The sequence below is a fragment of the Astatotilapia calliptera genome, chromosome 2 (genome assembly GCF_964374335.1).
Source record: "Astatotilapia calliptera chromosome 2, fAstCal68.1, whole genome shotgun sequence".
Classification (NCBI taxonomy): domain Eukaryota; kingdom Metazoa; phylum Chordata; class Actinopteri; order Cichliformes; family Cichlidae; genus Astatotilapia; species Astatotilapia calliptera.
Genome location: NC_137423.1, coordinates 20741623 through 20766575, shown reverse-complemented (window position 1 = coordinate 20766575; position 24953 = coordinate 20741623). Strand labels below are relative to the sequence as shown.

Sequence of the window (24953 nt, the reverse complement as noted above, 5' to 3'; positions counted from 1 at the left end):
AAAGTTAACGTGAGGGTTCCTGATGGTTAGGGACAAATGCAATCGCATGGCAGGGCCCTGTTTCAGGAAGCCGGTTTAGAAAACTCAGAGTGAAAAACGATACGCAGGGTTGAGTAACCCCGAACTGTCCAACTCGGAATATTCGGTTTCAGAAAGGCTGATAACAAGTAGTTCAGTCAACGCGGAGTTGCTTTAACCCCAAGTGAAGCGCGCGGACGAGGATACATAAAGCCCTGATCAGTGGAGCACAGATTAAGCGAGTCACCATGGAGACGGAGGGAAAGAAGGCGCGGTCAATGTATTTTACAGCGCTTGAGGCCGAAATTCTGATGGCAGCATATGCAGATAACATGCAAATTCCGCGGAAAAAAGTAACACAGCGACAGCTGCAAAAGAAAGTGAGCATGCATGGCAAAACATAGCCGACAGAGTCAATGCGTGAGTGTTAATTTAAACATTGATCTAGGGATTTCCACCCATTTAACACGTTATTTTATCATATGTTATTTTATTTGTTATTTTATACATTTTATTTTGTGACGTGATGTGAGCGCAGGTGCAACCCAACAGGCCCCAAACGTTCCTGGCAGCAAGTAAAAATGAAATATAAAAATATAGTCCAAACAGGTAAGGTGTAATTGTATTATGAGCCATAGTGCTTGGTCTGTTTGTCCCATGTAAATCAATTGCAGTTAGAGGCTACATTAATTTTCTTTCTGTAAGCACTTATTGAAATTATCTGAGCACATTACAAGTACATATTTGCTTACTCTGTATGCTCAAATGTGACCCGTTATAGCCAACAGAAAAAAAGCGGAGGCCCGAAAAACAGGTGGGGGTCCTCCACCACCACCACCACTCACAGAGGCTGAGCAGTTGGCCCTCAGCCAAAACAGTGGGCGCCCTGTGGCCGATGGCATCTCTGCGGGGACATCCTCTGAGTCAATAACCCCGCAAGACACAAGTGCCTACATAGGGGGTAAATTCAAAATAATACATGATGTGCATACATCCTTTCTTCACAGTCACCTTCGCAGTGCTACTCATTCATTTGATAAACTCTTTACCATAATGGATTATTTTGTAGTGAAGTTATTTTCCTACTGATTTTGCCTTGCCTCAGTCTTGGTTGTCTTTGAGAGCATAATGACAATGAAGTGTAAGGTGCTTGGTATGTTTGTTAATTGCCATTTGGTCCCTTGTAAGTTATAAGTGACCTGTATAAACCTCATATTCTATCAGTTGATGGTGTACTGCATCTGGTGCAGCCTCCTGTTGAGCCAGACCAACATGCAGTTGTGAGTAATACTCCACAGATTATATGAGTTTACAGTAGAACAGCAATGTTGTTAATTTCTTTACTACAGGAAAATAATGAAGAAACATTGACAGCTGTTACAGAGGAGGAAGCAACAGAGACACTTTATGAGGTTTACATCTTTTAATACTTTGTGTACAGGAAACACAGGCGACCAATAAAGCCAGTTGAACAAAAAATCTGTTTATTCTTCTTTCAACATGTTGAGGTGATGGGTCAAAAGAAATGATTGTGACATATGGTGTCTCTGACTGCTCTTCCATCTTGTATGTCCGTGGGAGGGTCAGGATGTTCATGGTTTGGATCACTGCTGTTTGGTTCAGAAGGACAGTGTTCTCCTCTAATTGTGGCAATGTTGTGAAGAATCACACATGCCACAATAATGTCACATGCCCTTTCTGGGGTGACCCTGAGTCTTTGCAGGCACTGGAACCGGGCCTTAAGCATTCCGATAGTCATTTCAACTCTGGCTCTTGTCCTGCAATTAGCCAGATTATATCGCTGCTGTGGGCCCGGTTCAGGGTCAGAGTAAGGGGTAAGCAAATAGGGTAAACATGGATACCCCCTATCACCAAGCAAGTAGCCAGTGAACTCTCCTAAGACAGAAGGATACACTTCAGTTCAAATGTCCCTGAAGCAATTGGTCTTTATATATTTTAAAGTATTCTCAACTCACCATGTCCAAATTTTGTGCTCAGTGTACATTCACGGAATATTTGTGAGTCATGGACAGAGCCTGGCCACTTGGCTTCCACATTTGTGATAATGTTGGCAGCATCACATATGATCTTCACAGTGCAGAGAACACAAATTAGCATCCATTACTATGATGAAATAATTTGTTAGTTTGAAATGCTACAGGGAACTATGTACCTGTACATTAATGCTGTGGAAAGACTTCCTGTTCACATAGTCTCCTTCATTTACTGAAGGAGCAATGATTGGAATGTGAGTGCCATCTATACAGCCAATCACGCCTGGGAACCCTGAAAATAAATGTAAAATTTAAGTAGTAGTTCAAGTATCACCACATCATAAATTAAGTTTTGGTCATCCTGATACCTGCAATTTTGTGGCATCCCTCTTTGATGAATCTTGTGGGTCTATGACCGGGGAACACCACAAACGTGTACAGGAGACGTTTCAGTGCAACTGTAACATTCCTGACTGCCCGACAGACGGTAGCCTTGGAAACGTGCTCAGCTTCACCAATATTATACAGAAAGCTCCCGTTTGCAAAAAACCGAAGTGCAATACAAATAATATGCAATGAACTGAGAGCATGTCCGCGATGTGTCACATGCGTAATATATGGCCTGAGGATGTTATCCAAATAAATTATAGATTGTGCTGAGAAACGGTAACGTTCGCACAGACAATCATCAGGAAATGATAAAATGTCCAAACGCGCTCTGATCACTCTCTCCCGGCGGAGAGCTCTGCGGAGAATTTGGGCTTCACGATCTACTGGCTCTTCAAGGAAGGGACACGCCATGTCTGACACTTCCTACTGTCAGGTTTCCGACAAAGGGGCGGAGACAGTCAGGGTTAGTTGTAGTAAACCTGCTAGGGGGCAGGTTAGCTTCACGGCGTGTGTCGTCATAGTGACTCACTCAGGCTTCAGCTGAACTCGCTTTGTGAAACCGAAAACCCAGAGTTTTCGTTAACTCAGGGTATACTTACTCAGTTTTTCCACTAAACCGGCTTCCTGAAACAGGGCCCAGGATGCTGTAAACGGACCAAACTTCAGTCAGGAGAACAACTGAGATAATCCATCCACAATACGAGGTTAGTCATTAATATACTGCTGCAGGGGCTGGGCTGTAGTTAAAGACTGAGCTTTAAAATGAACAGTGATGATAAAAACTGAGAGAGGCCGACAGTGATCACTGACTGTTTTTAGGGGCTTGTTGAGATTAAATAGAACAAGATACAAAGCATTAAAACATGTTAAAAACACAACAGCCTTAATAAACACAGAGTAGTTCGGACCTGGAAGCAGGTTTCATACATCATCACTTAACAACTGGATAGTCAGACTACTGAGACAAATTCTGAGAACAAAAGTTAACACGTTTTCTCACTTTGACTGTTTGTTTTTAGTGACCACAGTTATCTGTAATACTGAGAAGGCCAAGTGGCGACTTGGGGGTTGTAGAGCAAGCTGTACACAAAATGTCAAACTTTTAGCAAGCCATGACGTGATAATGCTATTCATCTCAAGCTTTTTCCCCCCTTCCTTTGACTACATCCAGTCTTTCAGCCCCTTTTTGCGCTCCACAAACTCCTACGAGGAACATGCTACATTTTAACAACTACGTTGCTCCAGTAAGTTCACTAACCTGAAGCTTGAAAAGTTTTTAGAAGAAGCTCAAAGGCTCTCAGGGGATGCTTGAATGGAAACTCCCCCACCCACACACGGATACCTTACAGGTCACAAAGGGCTTTTGCAGCGATGCGTTATGTCTGTTTAGAGAGCTCTTAGGCTGGCTAGGCTCCAAAATGTCAACACCCACAACTCCCGAGGTCATTTTATGAAGAGCACTGAGGAAGCACTGAGGACCTCCTACAACACACATATGTGGGCACAGCCGCACATACAACCTGCCGCTGTCCCCATCTGCTGATAGCACACACACATGCTCGGTACAGAGGGGGGTTTGAACTTTGTCCAAGTGGTTCTAGCTGTGTCTACTGCTGCTGATGTCTGAATACCTTTCATTAAAGGTTTGTGTGTTACCTTGTGCAAATTCATACCAGCACTGTGGCACCAACAGACCCTTTTTATTTAGCCTTGAGCTAACGCCAACAACAAATTGTTTAAATGAGTGGTTATGCCATCAAACGAGGAGATCCACGTGGGAGTCGCCACACTGACAAGCAAGGTTGAAGCCTGTGGCTTTGAAGGCTCGGGTAATCTAAAATGAGAAGTGTTACTAGCAGTGATCCTGTGCCATAAGGAAAAGATAAAAGAGCAGCCAAAAGACTCTCATGCAGTCAGATTTGCAGAGGGTGATATGAAATGCTAAATGAGCAGCAGAGATTTAACGGAAAACTGCCGGTTCATTCTTTTCATTGCGAGTTTGCCTTTCCTGGAAATTGTGTAAACACTGTTTGTGGATTGCTGTGTGTTTTTTGACACAACCATGCACTCATTGTGCTCGTCTCAGCCACTTAAGGGCCATGGAACACAGGGCATCACAGACCAACAACAATAACTGAGGCTACACCGTGTCTGCACAGTACAGATACTTCCTGAGTGGAGACCAGCTCCTCTTGGGTTTCATCTTCACATCATACAGCAGTTGAGTCACAGACACTCAAAGATACATCTCGAGGAGTGCTTACACAGGCATGAAATAGTCAGGAAAGTGTCGTGTTCACACTCCAGAAGAACTGAGTGCCATGTAAGAGTCATACTTCTGCCTTATTTTCTCAGCACTATAAATGGTCTAATAAAACAAAGGCAACAACGTCTGTTGTTTCTCACAGGTGTGACAGTTGCGTTCATCTTGTATGGTAGCTGTTTCCACATGCACAAATTGGATAAGAGTTATAGGAGTGTCTTTCATTATGGTTGTCCGTGTATAAATTCTTTAAATTAATTGGTTCTGTCATTTCAGAGTCATTTAACCAGACCTATAACCCATGAGAGGGACGTACAAAGAGAGACGTGTAGCCACAGTTTAACGTTTAGCAGCTCTTTGTAATATTGACCCAATTTATCCATGTCAAATAATATCAAATTAAATTACTTGTCACCATCATAACCTCTGCTTTAAAATCAAACCTTTTCCTGGGAATTATATTCATGCATCTCTTTTTTTCACTAAACAGTTTTTCCTGTTTTGCTGCTTCTAATTCTACTTAATCGTCTTCTTTTAACATTTATTTATGACTCATCTAAGAGAGACAAATTTAGAGAGGTTAAGAGATACAGGCGATAATATATACAAAATATTTTTTCACTATTGCAACACTACACCTTTTCAGGGTAAATAATAAAGCATGAGAAATTTCTTTGATTGTATTTATGGAACTCAAGCTTTTTTTTTGCCTGTCCCATTTGGTTCTTTAGCCATCAGAATTATTGTCTGAACTCGAGCTTTGCTTACTTTTTTAGTATTAAGTTTAGTCCTGCAATATTTATTAAGATTGAACTAAAACTACTGTAATGCTCCATACACTGCAAAAAATGCATTTGCACTCGTAAACATGAAGCAATAATTTGGAGTGAAATGTAAGTGAAATATATGAAAATTTATTTTATTTTCATTATTTCAAATAATTATTCATTAAGGAAATTTTGCTTGGTATAAACTGAATGTATATCAATCATGTATATGTTGTTCTGGCTCCTTAAGAGTCACCACTCATGTTATGTAGTGTTATACAAGTTCATGCAATCTTTATTCGTTTCTGGCACACTGTTCATTTTATTTTGACATTCTACCGGAAGTGCTACTTCTCATTACTTCCTGTCTAACGGGAGAAGGACAGTTTGCTACTCCTGTGCCTGCCTATGCTACCTCTTAAGCCAGCACAGTCTGTAAGTTGGCAGTATTGTTGTGTTTTATGTTAGCACTAACTGCCGTGTGTTGTTTGTGATATTTTGAGAAAGCAAATTGACTCAATGATGTGCTTTATTAGTCATTAGCCTAAACGCTAATTAGCGCTAGCTAACCGCTAACGTTAGCTTGTTACGTTCTGCTTTGCTTTGCATAGTAACAGGTCATAGCATCTTCTAATTGTAAGAATGTTTGCTTATATTAGCTCACATGGGATATTTTGTGTTTGTGTACAGTTTTACCATTCATCCATTCATGTATTTCGACAAAGCCATGCTATGCATCCAATCAAATAAATCCACCAGAAAGGAACAACGGTGTGGTTTTTCTACATGGGATGATGGTTGTCTGTCTGCCTAGTTAAGTGCGAGGGCAGAACATATGTCATTGGACCAAATTTAATCAAATCTGACATTTTACAGTGTAAATTTTCCATGTCACAAAATGGAAAAATATAAACACTGAAATGACTTAAAGTTATTATTTTGGGGCATAAATAGTTTATTCTGATGACTACCTACATTTAATCGTGTGCTAACTAAAGATATGAATCTGGGACTTTGTGTGGCTCCAGTTCAGTTTAGCTAAGTCCATAATTTGCTATTGATGTATTATTACTGTATCTGCAGTTTGTTCGCTTGTATTCTAAACTAAGTAAAGTATCAGCACTGAAGTAACTTGCAGTATGTTTTTACTGTTTGGCTCTTATTTTCTCAGTTCTGTGAAACATGTTGTGAACATCCATTTGCTGATGATCAGTTAAAAAACCTTACCACACATACAGTGTGTGCTTATGCATGGTGCTCAATAGATGCGCGTCTACAAAAAGTCCTGCAGCATCAAAAGGATCAACACTGATGAAAACGACAGATACTTTACATGCATTTATTCACATGAGCACTGCTACGTAAGTGACAGTCCTTTTAACTTTGTTAAAAAAACAAGCAGTGTTTTTCTGTTCCAATGGCTCCAATGAATAGATTGTGAAAGTTGGCAGTTTGAGAATAGGCAGCTAAAACGTTCAGTCTTTCCTTCTTTCTTTCAGGTTACAGTTTGTCACAGGGCTGGAACAGAAAGACATCCAACCATTCGCACCTGTGGGCAATTTAGAATCACCAGCTTACCTAACCACACTAACTGCATGTGTTTGGACTGTGGAGTACCCAGAGGGAACCCACGCAAACACGGGGAGAACATGCAAACTCCACGTTGGAAGGCCGAGCGAGTTGATGGATTCAAACCCAGGATCTTGTTACTGTTACTGCTGTACTGCTGCCCATGTAATTATTGCTTCAGTATGCTCATGAAGTTTCACAAAGAACTCAGATCTCTCTGTTTAAACCCAGTAATTCTTCTCTTTTGGACCACGCAGGATCATGTTTCTTTGAATGGACAAGCATTAATTTGTGGGGGCAGGACCATGTGGTAATATTACTACCTGACATGCTGAGTGTTTATCTCCACGGCATACACTGGATTGAATGGCAGACTGGGGAAGCTCACCAGCAGAAATACTTCACAGATTATCACCTTAGCCCCTGGACATATGAATCAAATTTCAAGAAAGCTGATTAACTGGTTGAAATATTTAATAAAAAACATGTTTTGCCTTTAAAAAGAAATCTACTAGTTTGTCCAGTTTGTCAGTACTGACTGAAGAAAAATCCCTTGGAGAGTTTTGTGCAGCTCGGAAAAACAAACATGTTAAAGAGGAGGTCATGACTCAGAGTTGATTCACAGGAATTGCTAATAGAAATCTCTGGATAATTAGCATGTGTAGTCAGTAGCTAAGCCAGTGTGTGCTGACTACAGCACCTGTAATGTAAATGAGCTTGCACAGTACTTTCTACAAACTGTTTAACCTTAGAGTCATTACAGTACATCCCAGATCCTCCAGCATCTGCGTGGCAAAAAGTGCTAAACATTACAAACAACTTCAAGTAAGAAGTAGCTGAGGTGCAAAAGAGAAGTTTTCTGAAGATGTTTATAAAAAAATCTAAATAATGCTCCTAAAACAATATGAAGGAATCACTACTGCGAAAGTGAGAAACTGATGACAGTGCTCTTTGTAATGGAATTGAATAGTGCATGTGTGTGTGTGTGTGTGTGTGCGCGCGCGTGTAGATGTATGTGTGTGTGTGCTCAAAAACAAGGAGTGTAAAACAGAGAAAATATTCATTGCTTAGCTGAGGGGTGTAAGATTTGTGTTTGCAAAGGACTGGGAAATATAATGATGTCTGTTTCATATTCACTTATCTGTATGCTCAGAGACAGAAAGAAATGGAGAAAGATGCTACAGGGAGAAAGAAAGCAGTTATGTAAAAAAAAAAAAGAATAGACAGAGGCAAGACATGGGCAAATAATCTAACAATATTCATTACAAGCAGACAGAAATTATGAAAGAGTTTTATTAAAAGGCTCTAAGGTGGTGTAACATAGATTCTGGCAGCTTTATTGGATAGCTTTAACTCCATGAAAAGAGCACTAAGGACACAATGACAGGGGTCTTAGATCTGTCGTCACACTTTGCTAGTACCAGGTTGGACCTGCTTGTACCTCCAGAACTGGTTTCATTTTAATACTGTAGCTTCAACAAGCTGATAGAAACAGTCCTCAGAAGTTTTGGTTCATATTGAGATGATAGCACCACACAGGTTAGTCAGCTGCAAATCTACAATATGATGAAAATCTCCTGTCCCATCACATCCTCACGGTGTTCCATTGGATTGCACCAACACTTTGTTAGGCTGTAGCATAAAGATGATGCTAAGTTGGTACTAAGACCACCATTGCACCACCAACAGCAGTCTGAACCATTGATAGAAGCCACAATGAATGCAGTCTTTCATATTTACTTGCACCAAATTCAGACCCTACCATCTGAATGTAGCAGCAGAAAATCAGACCATGGGAATGTTTTTCCACTTATCTCATATTTTTCTGAGCACAAGTATCCTAAATTTCCTCCATTTAGGTCTCCTGCAGTTCTATCTCATCTGATCTTCTGCATACCTTGGGTATAATGAGTGGTTGTTTGAATAATTGGCTCCCTATCAGCTGGAAGCAGACGGGTCATTCTCCTCTGACCTCTGCATCAACATGTCATTTTCCCCCAGAGAAGTGCCGCTCACTCAGTGTTTTCTCAGTTTAAGACTGCTCTCTGTAAACTCTAAATATGGTTCTGCAGGAAAATCCCAGCAGATCAGCAGTTTCTGAAATACTCTGGTTCCAAAAACCAAATCATGTTCAAAATGGTCACCTTTCTTCCACATTCTGATGCTCACTTTGAACGTCAGCTGCTCATCCTGACATTTGTACATGCCTAACTGCATTGAGTCCAGGTGATTGTTTAATTTGATAATTTATGTTAATTTGAAGCTGAACTTCTGACAGAAAACCCGATCACTGCAGTCGAGAACATGGTATCATAACCATCACCTGAACCTGAAGTTCCAACAGTGGGAGTTATTCCAGTTAAAAATATTCTAAGGGAGGCATATGACTGGTTAGCATATTATACTGGAAGTAATAGCGTCCCATCCTCACACTGTATCAGACACACATCTTTGCATACACATGTGTGACACTGTGAAAGCAGTTTTTGTAGTTTTTTGTAATTGTGATGCTGGAAGCAGCAGACACACAAAGAAGGAATCGCTGCACGGCACACACTTCAAAAAGATCTTCCACACGCTGTAACACAAAGGTTCTTGGACCCAGTACTGCTTTACTCTTTCTTTGTCCATTTGTTTGCTGGTCAGTCCTAAACTGGCGAACCACAACGCCGTGATTGAAGTAAAACAAACAAACAACAAAAGCAAGATTGTCTGTTTAGGACTAATCTCAACTGCCTCTGAGGTAAAGACACTTGAGATTATGTTTTGCCCTTAAACAACACGAGAAGGACAAAAGATGGCTCTCTGTCAAGCTTTATATTCTGCCTTTAGGGTGCCAATTTTCACCATGCTCCAGTGAACACAGATGATGATTTTGCTGAGGAAATGAAGTGACAGGCAGCACGCTCATCATTCCAACATCCCATTAGCACCAGAGAAACCTCCCCACTGGATTTTGCCTCAGTGGATTAGTTCTAAAGTGAGCCTCTTCTCTAGGGCTCAGTCCCCGTATTGCTCCACAGCTCCAGGACAAGCAGGTCTGAAGACCACTGCGATGCCTGAGAGGGACGCTGGTACTTAGCAGGAGATGTAGGACTTGTTTGTTCAGGCTTTGTGTGGCTGCTGCCCTCAGGACTGCTGCAGTGTGTTTACTAGCAATGAAGACGTGAGCAAATAAACTTTTTGTAGGAGCCTAATGAAGCATCACTCTGACTGACACTCTGATTTCAGATATTTATGTGCAAAATAAATAATAATATTAAAATAATATCTCTCTCTCTCACGCGCCCTTTTCAGAGTGAAGATGCTTTCTCTCGGCATCCTTTCCCCCCAAAAAAACATATTTGTTCAATTTTTTTCAAATTTTACTGTCATGAACTTCAATATTAAGCATGCTAATTGAGGCAAAAGTTTTGCGAGATCTTGCAAATGTTTTGGCCGCATCCTTCAGAGGCCACCTGCTCGAAGCCAACTGGGAGGTCAAGGTACAATGTGCCGGGAGTGCGGTGTTCCCCCCGGGCTGTAGTGAGCCTGGACCTCCCGTGGCCAACTCCGTGACGCCCTCGGTTCCTTTAACAGTTTCCTCACCGACACCGTTAGTGACCTGGGTGTATTTTTGGATAGCTCTTTTAAATTCAACAAACAAGTGTCTTCTATTGTTAAATCTTGCTTCCATCAATTGCGTCTTATTAGCAAGGCCAGACATTATGTCCCGCATAGGCACCTTAAAAAGCTTATCAATGCCTTCGTGACATCTAGGTTGGATTATTGCAACTCCCTTTACTTCGGTCTTAACTCTACTCTTCTCCATAGACTCCAAATTGTTCAGAACGTGGCTGCTCGTCTCCTTACTGGTAGTGGGCGCCGTGTCTCTATTACCCCTGTCCTTGCTGAGCTGCATTGGCTTCCCGTTAATTATCGCATTCAATTCAAAATCCTGCTGCTTACCTTCCGAATTATTAACAATATAGCGCCAAGCTACCTCATTGAGCTGCTTAGATCATACAGTCCTACTAGAGCATTAAGATCATCTTCCCAGTCACTCTTGGTACTGCCGAGATCTCGGCTGAAGACTAGAGGTGACCGCGCCTTTGCCTTGGCTGCACCGGATTTATGGAATAACCTCCCCATCGCTATACGCGAGTCCGACTCCATTCAATCCTTCAAATCGCAGTTAAAAACCCACTTATTTAGCCTCGCCTTTTCTAGCAGTTAACGCTTGCTTGTTAGTTAGCTTAATGCTTATTCTTATCTCGGATTAGTCCTAATTACTTTTAATCATTTTTTCATTTTTTGGCTGTTTTATCCTTTACACTTAGTTTTATTTTATGCTTTTATATGCAATTCTTTTGCTTTTGTGTTTTAATGCCATTCAACCTGCTAGCATGTTTTGGTACCTTGCCATAGCCCTCATCCTTCCTTGTTACTTCATCCTACTCTCTTGCGTGTTAAGCACTTTGTTACACCACTGGTTTTTAAATCTGCTATATAAATAATGTTTGTTGTTGTTGTTGTTGTTGTTAGCTTCGAGATGGTGGGTAACAGACTTTTCAGAAAACGTCAGAGCACTTTTGCAAATATGTGATGTCTTGATAAACCAAGCAGATATTCGAAGTTTACACAGCTACATTCATGGCTGAAAATGTCTTAAAAGTTCATTTTGTGACCCAGAGAGAGTAATATTAAAATTAAGTCGCTGCCGCCATTGTTGGAAACGAATTGGCTGGGCTGCACTATGAATTCTGGGATAGGTTGCGTCACGAAGGATACACCGACTTGGCCTTCAAATTCGACCTGCGAAGGTTGCAGTCTATTTTGCGAGATCTCGCAAAAGTTCATCTTAATTTTTTTTTCTCCCATGTCCCTTGCGAGGCTCTGTACTCGGGCGCCCACTCCTGGAAATATTTTATCCACACACACTTCTTAATCTTCCGGAACAACAAGCCAGAAAAACTTCTATAAAATGCTTTCATAGAGGTCCTTACGCTCACTGATGATCAATTAATGAAGTGCATTTCAGCGGCCCTATGTGAAAAATAATTGCCCCCGAAACCTAATAACCGCTTGAGCCTCCGTTGGCGGAAACTACTGCAATCAAGTGTTGGTGATTATTGCCAATGAGTCTTTCACATCACTGTGGAAGAACTTTGGATCACTCCTCTTTGCATGTAAGAGGGTTTCTGAGCATGGATGACTGGTTTAAGGTCATGCCAAAGCATTTGTTTTAGTTTTTTTAGCCTTTCAGTGGTGGACTTGCTGGTGTGTTTTTGATCATTGACTGATCATAACACAAGTGTGCTTGAGCTTCAGGGCATGAACTAATGAACTACTGTTGTCCTTCAGGATTTTCTCGTAGAGATCAGAATTAATGTTTACGTCAATTAAAGCTCATCCGGGTCACGAAGCGGCAAAGCAGCCCCAGACCATCGCACTACCACCATGTTGACTGCTGATATGATGTTCTTTATATGAAATCTAGTGTTAGTTTTACACCAGATGTAACGGGACAGAAACCATCCAAAAAGTTGTCAGTCCAGAGAACTTTTTCACAAAAGTCGTGGGGATCATCCAATCACTATTTTTGATTAGCTGGCCAATCCTGGGAAGGTTCACCACTGTTCCACTGCATACAATAAGGGAAAAACTTGCTTTTAAAAAAGTCAGTGTATGGTTTTTTCACTACTTCAAGATAATCTATTTGAATAAGTTCTGCTGGGCTATTATATGAAAAAAATGCTATATTACTGTGCAGATTATATAAACAATTTTATGCAATGTAAGCGATAAAGGGCAAAGGAAGACACGGGGCTTAAATACACAAGGAAGTAATGAGGAAAAGGGAAACACAGCTGGAACTAATCAAGACATAATGAGATAAGGGAGGCAAAACTAGATACACTGGCACAGGGACCGTTGAAGTGAAACAGGAGACATTCACAAAGACGCAGACTTGACACTGAGACATGAGACACAACTGACTGGGGAGACAGAGGGAACATGGAGACAAGCGTGATTAGACGAGGAACACAGGGAAGGCAAAGTAACAGAAACCTAAACTAACTAAGAATAAACACGAGCAGAAACCCACGAATGACAACACTGCAAGAATATAAATTAACAAAGCAGGAACTCCAGCAACACTTGAGGGAAGATGAACAACTTTAATAATTGACCAACGCGTTTCGGCTTGTGGCCTTCATCAGGGCCATGAGAATTATTAAAGTTGTTCATCTTCCCTCAAGTGTTGCTGGAGTTCCTGCTTTGTGAATTCCTTCATCCCCTTCGTGCACCTTGGAAGCAGGTGAAGTTGTGACAGAATTTTTTTTTTGCTGAGAATATAAATTAACCAATACACACAAAACACTGGGTCAAAGACTCAGAAGCATGACAATGGGAGGCAGTTTCTCTTTGTTGTTTAACTTTAAATGAATTAATTCATTTAAATAAAACATTGTGCAACATGTCAGATATCATATAGTTTGAATGATGATGTATTGCGAGACTAATCCAAATTACAGTGATTTGAATTTGAAACACCTTTGCTTATCTCAGCACGACTGAAAAGTCAAATCAGCGTTACAGGGTTTCTTTCTGCTTGTCTGTTCTTGTTGACCTCGTTTTGTTTTGGTTAACAAAAGCAGAGGAAGTGACATTTACAGCTACAGTGCAAAATACTTTTGCCTTATTCCACCACAGAGAGCGTGTCTACATCCTCATACTGAGGTTTGCCAGTTTCCAAAAGTTTGTGTGTTGTTGGTTTCAGGCGTCACATTGTGTCTCGCTTATCTGCCTTTTACAATGTTGACTTGTAATTGTGCCACACAAAGTTTGAGTTGACTTTACTGGCTGGAAAACAGGTAAAACTTTGCCATGGCCTAATATACAAGTGGCACTGAGACAGTCTTTTGAGCTGCTGGCTTCCCACCAGTGTTTGTATTGTCTTTACACAGAGGCCAAACCTGGCTGAGTGTAACAGAGCCAAAGTCATGCACAGTCTGGTCAAAGCTAACCACAGCCTCATCAGATAATGAGGGGACCATTTCTCTCTTTAACAATTATGCAGGGCCCCATTCATGCCATGTCTGAATTCATATTTTCATCCTTATCAACTAAGCGCTGACAGTGTGGTTTTCACGTTCTATATATTCTGTGCCGTCTAGTATATTAAAACTAGTGCTGTGAGAAACTAAATACTGGAAAAATAATGTCACAGCGTTAGTGGTCTGGTTGACATCTTCTGCTTTTGCACAATATGGGCTCATTATTTTCAGATCCTGCTGCTGGCTGGTTTGGATCGATGGGTATCCAAACCAAACCTGACCATCAAACAGCTAACCTGCCAGAGTGAACTCACCTAATGGGAGCCAAACATGTCCTGCCTGTTTTATTGCCTTCTCAAAAATATGAAAGTTACTTTGACAAAGGATATCGTGTAGCTGTGGATGCTTGTTGAATTCATTTAAAGATAATCAAAAAGAAAACCCGAGTTACACTGTTTTAATGTGTATGCGCTTGTGTGCATACTTGTCTACTCACCCAAAAGATGCAGTGTGTACTTATGTGTGTGTGTGTGGTGTGTGTGTGCTGACTCAGCAGCAAAGTTGCACTTTACAGATCCTGTCAATGAGAAATACAACTCAGACTGCATCCCCGATGTTGCTTGCACGCTCTGTTTCCAGTCAGTCTTTCAGTGGTGATATGCAGCTAAACGCCTCCTGACACACATTGTGTTGATACAAATAATGTGTGTATTAATGTGTGTGAGAAACAGCAAGACTCTAAGAAAAATCTACCTGGATACTATAATGAGACCACAAGAGGGCTGCACTTTTAACCAAGTCAACATATGGCACATTACACCTGCCCGCCCGCCTGCCCGCCTGCCTGTGTCTCGCTCTGCCAAGCAGAAAGCCGGGGTGTTTGTGTCGATTGTGAGGGATCGCCTCTGTCCCCAAGATCAAATTTGAATGAAGCAAATTCTCATCAAAGCTCAGAAACGGAGTTTTGTTTTCCACCAATATAACGATCCTTACATGCTACTTCTTTTTTATGAATGAAATTCACAGCGTTCCTCATACACCTGTGTGTCTGCATTTGTTTGTGCGTACGAGCGACAAGTGCAAAAGGTACCAATTATGAGGCAATCTGCCAAATGGAGCATATTGCAGATCTGTGTGTACGTGTGTACGTGTGTGTGTCTTTGAGGTGCCCCAGAGGTATCAAATATTAGCAGACATGCCAAACTGAACATATTGCAGATTAGGGAGGTGGAGGGGGCCTAAGCGATCATTTGGCAACAATGTGCCTCCATCGCCACTGGGGGGACGGATAACAAAGACGTTCAGCTCACAAGAAAAGAAAGAAAAAGTAAAAGACTAACTCGTAGCTCAGAGTTTGACAGAGCAAGCATCTGAGTCTCGCTGTTCACCTTCAAATTCCTCATTCAGCGTTGTTGTGCTCATTATTTCAGATACGTTGTGTTTACATGTTGATTCTTGTGGATGTGTAATTTAGCTTCCAGTGTTTTTGGTCTAAGTAATAACACGCCTGAGATTCCTTTCACTATTATAATGACTATTGATCATAAATTTAGTGGAAATATTTAAGGTAATATGATAAATGAAAAAATGGCAGAACAGAAAAGAACTTCAGCAGTATCAGTAAAATATAAAGATCATATAAAGATTTTATTCTCAATTTTGATAATTAAAAACTGATATTGTGATTTATGATTAAAGATTAATCACTTATCTACATTCCTAATATATTACTTGGGGCAACGGCAATTCAGGCCATGCTTAGTCCACGCCAGAAGCAAGAAACATAATAAAATAAATAGAATATTGTGCAATTCAAACTTAACATTTCAATATGCAGATTCAAAGTTTGTGACACTGAATGAAATGTGACTTATTGACAGACAATATAAAAGTTGATATTCAAACATTAATTATATTAATAATCTGAGTAGGTGCCATTGTAGCTAATAATAAATAAATACCTAGGTAAAAATGTTACCGTGCCAACACACTATATATTGTCTATTTTTCATGTTTTTTGTGTCACTTTGACCTGGAGAGTGAAACACTGTTTCAGCACGCTGGCAAACAATGAAAACATGCTGGTAAATTATTACATGTACACGACACAAATACTGCACAATTTGTTGGGTTTCTGGTAATCTAAGAACAACCTAAATTTTTTGAATTAGGAGAAACCTAATAATTGCATTACTTTAAAAGCGAGATGGATTTTCCCAGATTGCAGGCATATTTTCACCCTGTAAAACTGGAAGGGTGACAAATGTATGCAATAAAATAAATAATAGGCATTTATTACTACTGTTATATATATATAAATTGTATTGCCTAGTCAGTAAAGTGAGTCCCCATTAAGTATATTTAATGGCTGTAGCTGTGATTTTGTCTCTATGATAAACTGTAGTTTCTCTTTGTTTTCCTACAAAATGTGAAAAAGATTCAATTTAAAAGGATTTATATTTTTACCTGGTTTGCAATAAAAATGTTATGCAAAAAAATCCCAAACCCTGCGGCTGCATGCTGCTCATCTACTGCACTGCTCAAAGTATAATGCTTCGAGAACACCTGCTCTTCATCAGACTATTAAACGCTGCATGTTCTGTGGTGCAATAAACACAGTATGTAATGCTGAAGTCTCATAGTCTGTGATCAATGACCTATTCCATGCCCCAGTTCTGGTTTGGATATAAATGTGTGTTTGTTGAATCTGCAGGTGTCGTATTTTGTATGTTCACTATCTTAACCTACTTTAGCATTCGCACCCGCCACATAATTAGGTACACGTGGCCAGTGCTGGGTTGATTCTTTTGCCTTTAGAACTGCCCCTCAATTATTCATGGTCCATACTGACATTATATAATATATTATATATATATATATATATACACACACTAAAGGGTACTTTTTGTTCTTGTTCCGATCTTTGACAGCTTTGTAATAAGTTTCCACTGACATAATGAACCTGTCCAACCTGCAGAGGTGTTGGGTGTTTTGTAAAATGACATGTCTACTAGCTTCAGGTACAGGCTCAGTGTTTTTGCCTTTTTTCAAATAGAGGTAAAATAGCAGACCCTCTTCCATGGGTTAGCTGTGTATCAGTAAAAGCTGGTGATGTAAAACACGAGCAAATTTGTGTGATGCTTTATAATATACAGGAAACTTAAAGTAAAAACTTTCAAATGTTGGACCCAGAAGGTAACTCCATCTGCATAACAGCGTTACAGTGCAGGGTAATGAGAAAGAAAATGAATCACGAATTCTTGACAAGGAAATCTCCATTTCAGCCTGAAGCTAGCTCAGATAACCTTGCCTGTGCAAATGTGTACATATACACAAACATGCAGTCTTAATACAATATTATCTTGGCTATAAGTTCTTAGATTCTAATGCTGAACAGTTAGCTTGTCTATTAATACACTTTAATAGGGGTCAATGCTGCTGTGCCACAGGGAAGGTGCACACATAGATGCTCAGATTTTCGTGTCTTGGCTCTAATAGCTTGCAGGCACACACAAGCACACGCACTACTTCTTTAGGAGTGATTGATTTAGGTTAAGGAAAGTAATTAACTCATAATAGCCCTTATTGCATATGTGTGTTTCCATGCTCATATTGCTGTGTCTATGTGTATGTATAGAAGCGTTTATTCTCTGTTCATACACTGTTATGTTTGTGGGGGCGGGTCTTCCTCTGCGAGTTCTCTCTGTATGTGTGTTTGTGGGCAAATGAATTACCTTTTTTTTTAAGTCGGGGTGTTTGGGGAAATTAGTGTTACAATATTACGTGTGATAGCCCTAAAGGCCTTTTTCTACTATTACTTAACGCTGTTTGAGTATAGACAGCCTGGTTGTGTTTATGCAGGCCAGTAAGGCTAAATGTTGCTCAAAGAAAGAAAAAGAGAGCAAAGTAAAGAAAAGAAAGTTAAACGGTCACTCAGCCAATCTGTCAGCCAGTCAGTCAGTAAAGCTGTCACTCTCTGACAGTGTGAAACAGAGCACATTACAGCAGCAGAGGCAGAGTTTGTTGATCTCAGTGAATCAGATCTCAGCTGGTGTCTGGCTGTTTGCTGCCTGCTGTCACTCACTTTTCCCAAACACAACAGCTTATTTTTCTGTGCACTGCAGTGATGGCAGACATGGAGACAGGAAAAAGAGGCAGGCTTACACACTGTCCAGAGTTCATCAATCAAACAGCGGTGTTTTGCATTACCGGCAGAAACTCAAGGCTGTGTGAAGGCCATATAAAGATAGTGCTGGAATGAATTTCAAAAAGGTATTGATATTGCGGTGCATATTTTTGCAAGAAAATAGGCCTCTACCAGACTTTACTTCTAAAGAGGAGCTACTAGAAAATCACTAGAGAGAGCAAATTTAAAGTCGTTCTATCTCCAATTTTCTTTAACACGATCACATTTTATTATCAGGAAACAGGCGGAGGAAAAGAGATGTTTATAATTTCAGTACTGTCAAATCTAGCCATAAAATCATCATCATCTGCTTCATGAAGATGTGAAAACTAAACCTAATAAGAAGTAGACATGTTCAGCTTCTTACTCCTTCATGTAGTCATGCAGTGAGTCATATGCATCTTGCAATTCTGTGCAGTAACACCCAGTAATTTAACATGGTGATCAAAAACACCTGCAGAACTCAGAAGCCTCTGTCAGTGTGGGTAAATCCCATGAAAATCCCAACAACATGCTTGTTCTTCTCCAAGTGTTGTCCCGATTTATTGGGGGGATGTGCTTAAACAGCTGAGAACCATGAGTAAACAATTAAACAGGGAACAACTGTGCATTTTCCGGGGACTGTTTTCACCCAGGGGTTAATGCAGACTGATGTGAAATGTATTCAAGAAAAGATACGATGTGAAGGAAATGATAAAACAGGCCAAAAGTGGGTGCATGAATAAGACCACCAGTCTAATATGGTGTTAGTCCCCCCTGACCCATCGAGGCTTGGACTCCACTAGACCCCTGCAGGTGTGCTGTGGTATCTGCCACTGAGATGTTAGCGACAGTCCTGTAAGTTCAGAGGTGGGGCCTCCATGGATTGGACTTGTTTATCCATCACATTTGACAGATGCTCCATTAGATTGAGATTTGGGGAATTCAGAGGCCAAGTCTGCACCTCAAATTTATTGTTACGCTCTTCAAAGCATTCCTGAAAGCGAGCACAGCTATCAGGGAATACTGTTTCCAAGAAAAGGTGTACATGGTCTGCAAAAAATGCTTAGGTAGGTGGTACGCATCAAAATAACATCCTTACACTTTCCAGTTCTTCTATCAGCCAATCATTTGCTTCAGTTCATAAATAATACAAAATAACAGCTCACTTATTCATTAAATACAATCAATCAACATAAAGCAAGACTGTCTCTCTGAATAGCAAACACAGAGGCTTCATCAACTAATTAGAAGGTGGGTCGACTTCATCGAGGTTCAAGGTAACTGGTAATTTAAATTTTTTTTAGTTTTAGAGTGATATGGATTTGGTGTGTTGTGTGTACATGTATTAATATTTTTGTATAGTAGTTCAGCGGTTGGTTTGTCGGTTTTTATCGTTTTTTTAAAATCGTTTTTTATCGTTAACTCTGTTTCCCTGGGTCTTTTCCCGTGCGCTATGAATACATCTTTTTTGGGGGGACCAGTACTGGTTTTGATTTGTTTTATTTATCTACGACACCTTAAAGGCCAGCCTGTGAAAATATCATCGGCCATAAACTGGTCCATGGCGCAAAAAAGGTTGGGGACTGCTGTAGTGGTTTACTATCCTTGCGGGGACCAACAGCCCTTATGGGGACCAAAATCCTGTTCCCCAGAAGTTTGAAGGCATTTCTGAGACTCAAAATGTGGTTTTAGTTATGGTTATGGTTAGGTTTAGGTTAGGCGTTCGTTTTTGATTAGGGTAAGCGGCTAGGGAAAGCATTATGTCGCTGAGATGTCCCCACAATAATATCAAGGCCAGTGTAACCCAAGCTTAAGTGTTCATTAAGGTGTTTGTCACATAGATATTAAATAAGCTCAGAGATTAAACGGGTGTTAAACACAGGGTGATTAGTTTATGTAAAAATGTAGTTTGTTGTTGTTTTGGTTTACGTGCTGAAAATGTTATTTATTAGTTTTCTTTGTGTATGTTCAGTGTGTTAAACCTGCACATAGTTAAACATATATGAAGCAAATAATGTTAAATTCTGGATATGGATTTGTAAGCAATGAAATTTGAAATAAGGTGGTAGGAACAGGAAAAATGTAAACTTCATCCTTTCGAGCACACACATGCTGTTGACATAGATATATACATGAAAACTTGATGATTTTTAAGTTTTGTTTTTTTCTCTTGTTATTTAAATTATATTTGCATGTTCGAAATAAAATTCTATATGAATAGTGTGTGTGTGTGTGTGTGTGTGTGTGTGTGTGTGTGTGTGTGTGTGTGTGTGTGTGTGTGTGTGTGTGTGTGTGTGTGTACAGAACTTCATATGTAATTAACTATTAGCTTTTTCAGAAAATAGAGCAAAAGGCTGAATGACAACTGCAGTGTAAAATTGATTGAAGTGCTCAGTAAGGTTAGAAAGGTGCTTGTGAATAACGATTTACTCTACTGTCAATAAGCGTGTGTCAATCCCAGACACTGAAATCTTCCCACGCTTCTTCAGCAGGCAGTGTTGGATGGAAGCTTAGTCAGTCTATCGGTTACTCAGCCTCTAAGTCAGTAAGTAAACAAACAGCTGGTCAGTGACTCAGTCATTTAGCAATTTACTCAATTAGTCAGTCTCTCATTTTCTCAGCTTGTCAGTCACTGACCGAGCCATTCAATCAGCCAGTCCACTTACCAAATCCATTTCCATTACTCTACACGGATGTTTGTCCTTAGCAATGCTAATCATACCAAAGTGCTAAATGTTGCTCTAACAGATAAAAAGAGAGCGCGAAAAGTTGACCACCAGCAGAGCTGGAGCAGGAAGGAAAACCCATCTTCCTCTTCATTCATTGTTTTTCTCTTTTTTTCTGTCCTGCTGTCCACGGGGGAAGAAACATAAAAAGTAAAAAGAAATCAAGTGAAGCAATCAAAGAAAGAAAAAACAAAACAAACCCCAAATGTTCCTGTTCCCAAATGTATGCAATGTCAGAAGACCATCAGGAAATCTGTTGTGCACTCTGAAGGTAATGCTTTTTTTAAATCTGAGCATCACACCGCTAAAGACTAGAAAACAGCCTCTAAGTGTCACAGACACACAGCGCTGAGGCCGGCATGGGGCATGTACTGGAAACAACTTGAGGCATTTTTTTTCTCCTCTTATTTGGCTGAGGACAACCAAGGCGACACACACACACACACACACACACACACACACACACACACACACACACACACACACACACACACACACACACACACACTCTCTTATTTAGTAAAGCCACCTAGGGCGAGACTTCTACATAACATCTGTCCAACATTTATCTGCCCTGACGCAGACTCTCAGCAAGAGACAGATGAGATGGAGGAGGAGGGGAGAGAGGAAGAGGAAGATGAGGCAGAATGAGAGAAAATGAGGATGGAGGAAAATACACAAAGGATGCGGGTGAGGAGAAAGGGTGAAGGAAATGATGGAAGAAGAGAGAGAAGGGTGGATGATAGGAAAAAAGAATAAAAAGAATGATAAGAGAGAAAAAGAAGGAAGTAAAAGTTCAGGACGTAAGATGGGAAACAGGGGAAAAAAAGGCATAAAAATGAAAGAAATTGAGACTATTGTGAGATTTGGTTAAGAAACTATAAAACTGGCTGTACTCTTGGAGCCAATTTCTCCCTCAAATAATGAATTTCTTGCTCTGCTAGTTTGGAAACAAGCTTTTTATTTTTTATTTGAATTCCTGGATTCCTACATTTTCCGAGAGGTTTACTCCATTTTTTAACAAAAGAGTTTTTTTTCTTAGTTTTCCTCTAATTTGTCTCATTATTTGCAGTAGATTTTACAGTAACTTCACCTTGAAGGATTAAGGGAGGATGTTATAAAGTTATTTCTTTCAGGTCTGGTCTTTATAGAAAGGCTCAGTGAAAACAGTCAATCATCTGTGATACTTCGCACAGCTCGTTTGGACAGAAGGATTGTAGGATTGTTGGTAAACTGCCTCAAAACATGAAGGCCGCTGCGCTAGTGCCAAGGTTGGAAAAAGAAGTGAATATTATGACATTAACGTGATGAATTAATAATCTGCTTGTGGGGATGTTAAGCAGTCTGTGGGAAGGCTTGTTTGCTTATGGTCTTTAAAATCGAATGCTTCGGGAAAATCTTGGCTGTTAGTGAACTTCTTTGTGAGTTCATACACACATTCCTTAAACATGAACACAAGCATGTGATTGCTCAGATCTTCCAATTATGCTATATGAATGAATTAACATCTTTCCCTCTGGCTTCTAGGACAGGATGAGAGAAGAGTAGCCATGTGAAAGGAATAAAGCTAACACATACAACCCAAAGTCCAGACGTTGTCAGCTGAAACTGACAATTAAAAGAGACAAATCTATCCGTCCATTTTCTTTCTTGTGTCCGGGGCCGGGTCGCGGGGGCAGCAGCCCAAGCAGAGAAGCCCAGACCTCCCTTTCCCCAGCCACCTCCTCCAGCTTGTCTGGGGGAACCAATGCGTTCCCAGGCCAATCGAGAGATATAATCTCTCCAGCGTGTCCTGGGTCTGCCCCGGGGCCTCCTCCCAGGGGGACATGCCTGGAACACCTCACCCAGGAGGCGCCCAGGGAGCATCCCTATCAGATGCCCAAACCACCTCAACTGGCTCCATTTGATGTGGAGGAGCAGCGGCTCTACTCTGAGCCCCTCCTGGATGGCTGAATTTCTCACCCTATCTCTAAGGGAGAGGCCAGCCACCCTTTGGAGGAAGCTCATTTCCGCTGCTTGTTTCCGCAGTTTCATTCTTTTGGTCAATACCCACATCTCGTGACCATAGGTGAGGGTAGGGACGTAGATCAACCAGTAAATTGAGAGCTTTACTTTTACACTCAGCTCTCTCTTCACCACAACAGACCGGTACAGCGTCTGCATCGCTGTGGCTGCAGCACCAATCTGTCTGTCGATCTCCTGCTCAAGACCCCGAGATACTTAAACTCCTCCACTTGAGGCAGGAACTCGTCCATGACCTAGAGTGGGGACAGTGCTGATTCTCATTCCCACTGCTTCACACTCCGCTGTGAACTGTTCCAGTGTAAACTGGAGGCCATCACCCAATGAAGCCAACAGAACCACATCATCCGTGAAAAGCAGAGATGAGATTCTGAGACCACCCAAGTGAAAGGCTTCTGCCACTTGGCTACGCATAGAAGTTTTGTCCATAAGTTCTGTGGCTGTAACTGATTAAAAGAGACAAACATAAGATTAAAAAAGTGGTCTTCTGCATCAATCTGACCCTATGAATATGACGTCACAGCATAAATCAAGATTCATCAGTTCAGGCAACTTTTTCTTAATCTTCCATTGCCCGATGTTGGTGAGTCTGTGTGAACTTTAGCCTCTGTTTCCTTTCTTATCTGACAGGATCAGCACTAGGTGTGCTCTTCTGCTGCTGTAGCCCATCTGCAGGATGTTTTGGATTCACAGAGGCTCACCTGCTCATCTTAGTTACAACAAGTGGTTATTCGAGTTATTGCCTTCTGTCAGTGCCAAGCAGTATGGATATTCTTTGATCCATGATTAATATAAGCAGTTAAAGTGGTTGTGTAAATAAGTTTCTGTATGTGTTGAAGCATTCATGCACCTTTCCTCAAATAAAAACATGAGAAAGTTCTGTGCTGCCCACCCACATTCATAGAAATCCTCACAAATACAGCTGAAAACGCTGTAATAATGCTCATACGAGTTCAGCTGTCTGAGTGTAACCTTTGAAGACTGTTTTCTCTTTCAGACCGAATAGTAAAACCAAGCCAGAGGCCCGACTAGCTCTTTATGCTGACACTTATTAATGCAATATGCTACCCTGGATTTAGCACACTCTTAAACACTCATGACACTTTGTATATCACACACGGTCAGAAAGGCCAGTCTCTGAAATGTCACAAGCTTGTGTGACTTTTTGTTTGCATTAGTGTGTGTATATCTGTAATGTGACACTATTTTCTCTCATCACTTACTCAATATGTCACGAGCGTTACTGTAATCCGATTACTTTTTTCAAGTAACGAGTAAAGTAAGGGATTACTATTGCGAAAACGGTAATTAGATCACCGTTACTTTCCCGTAGGAACGCTGCGTTACTGCGTTACTAAAACCGTGATTTTTTGCGAGAATGTCTCATGACAGTGACGTAAGCGAGTGCGACGTTCGTGACAACAGCTGTGTGCAGATTAACAATGGATCATATATTGAGTGCGGGAGAGAGTATGAGCGTGCAGCGTTTAAAGCGTGGAAGTACTGACCTTACTTTAAGTTAGTCTTTGACTTTATTTATTTTCTGCTCTGTTTTACTTGCATCTATTTGAAAGACTGAGTGTAAACACACACAAAAAATATATATATTTTATGTGCTGGAATGTGCAGAAAATAGGTTTAAATATTAAACAAATTTCTTCCAGTCAGAGAATGGTGCATATAATTACATTTTTGCTTGATGCATAAAGTTAAAAGATTAAAACTGATAAAACAAGTTTTAAAAAGGGACTTTTCCATTTGATTACATTTTGTATGATGGATTATGCAGAAAAAGTAGAACTGGGCTGAAAGATCTATTGCTTTATCACCTATTCATGTTGTAAATCGTGTTTTTAAAAAGTAATTAAGTAACTAAGTAATTGATTACTTTTGAAAATAAGTAATCAGTAAAGTAACGGGATTACTTTTTGGGGGAAGTAATCAGTAATTAGTTACTTGACCAACACTGGCCACGAGCTTATTTTGTGTGTGGGAT

General features: G+C 40.5%; 1 protein-coding gene and 2 long non-coding RNA genes across 7 annotated transcripts in view; 1 reads left to right on the top strand and 2 right to left on the bottom strand.

Annotated features, from left to right (window-relative positions):
* The window catches only part of il1rapl2 (interleukin 1 receptor accessory protein-like 2), a 486207-nt gene that overhangs the window by 108819 nt on the left and 352435 nt on the right, over positions 1 to 24953 (bottom strand). The gene's annotated exons all lie outside the window — the stretch shown is intronic.
* On the bottom strand, positions 1481 to 3038 carry LOC145430956 (uncharacterized). Its single transcript, XR_013911315.1, has 2 exons — positions 1995 to 3038; positions 1481 to 1914 (listed from the first exon to the last, which is right to left on the bottom strand). It is a non-coding gene; the product is annotated as an uncharacterized LOC145430956 (long non-coding RNA).
* On the top strand, positions 5668 to 7508 carry LOC113033066 (uncharacterized). Of its 2 annotated transcripts, XR_003273999.2 has the most exons (4): positions 5668 to 5867; positions 6604 to 6793; positions 6932 to 7166; positions 7259 to 7508. It is a non-coding gene; the product is annotated as an uncharacterized LOC113033066 (long non-coding RNA). The 2 variants fall into 2 exon arrangements; XR_013911312.1 differs by lacking the exon at positions 6604 to 6793 and having other exon boundaries at positions 5670 to 5867.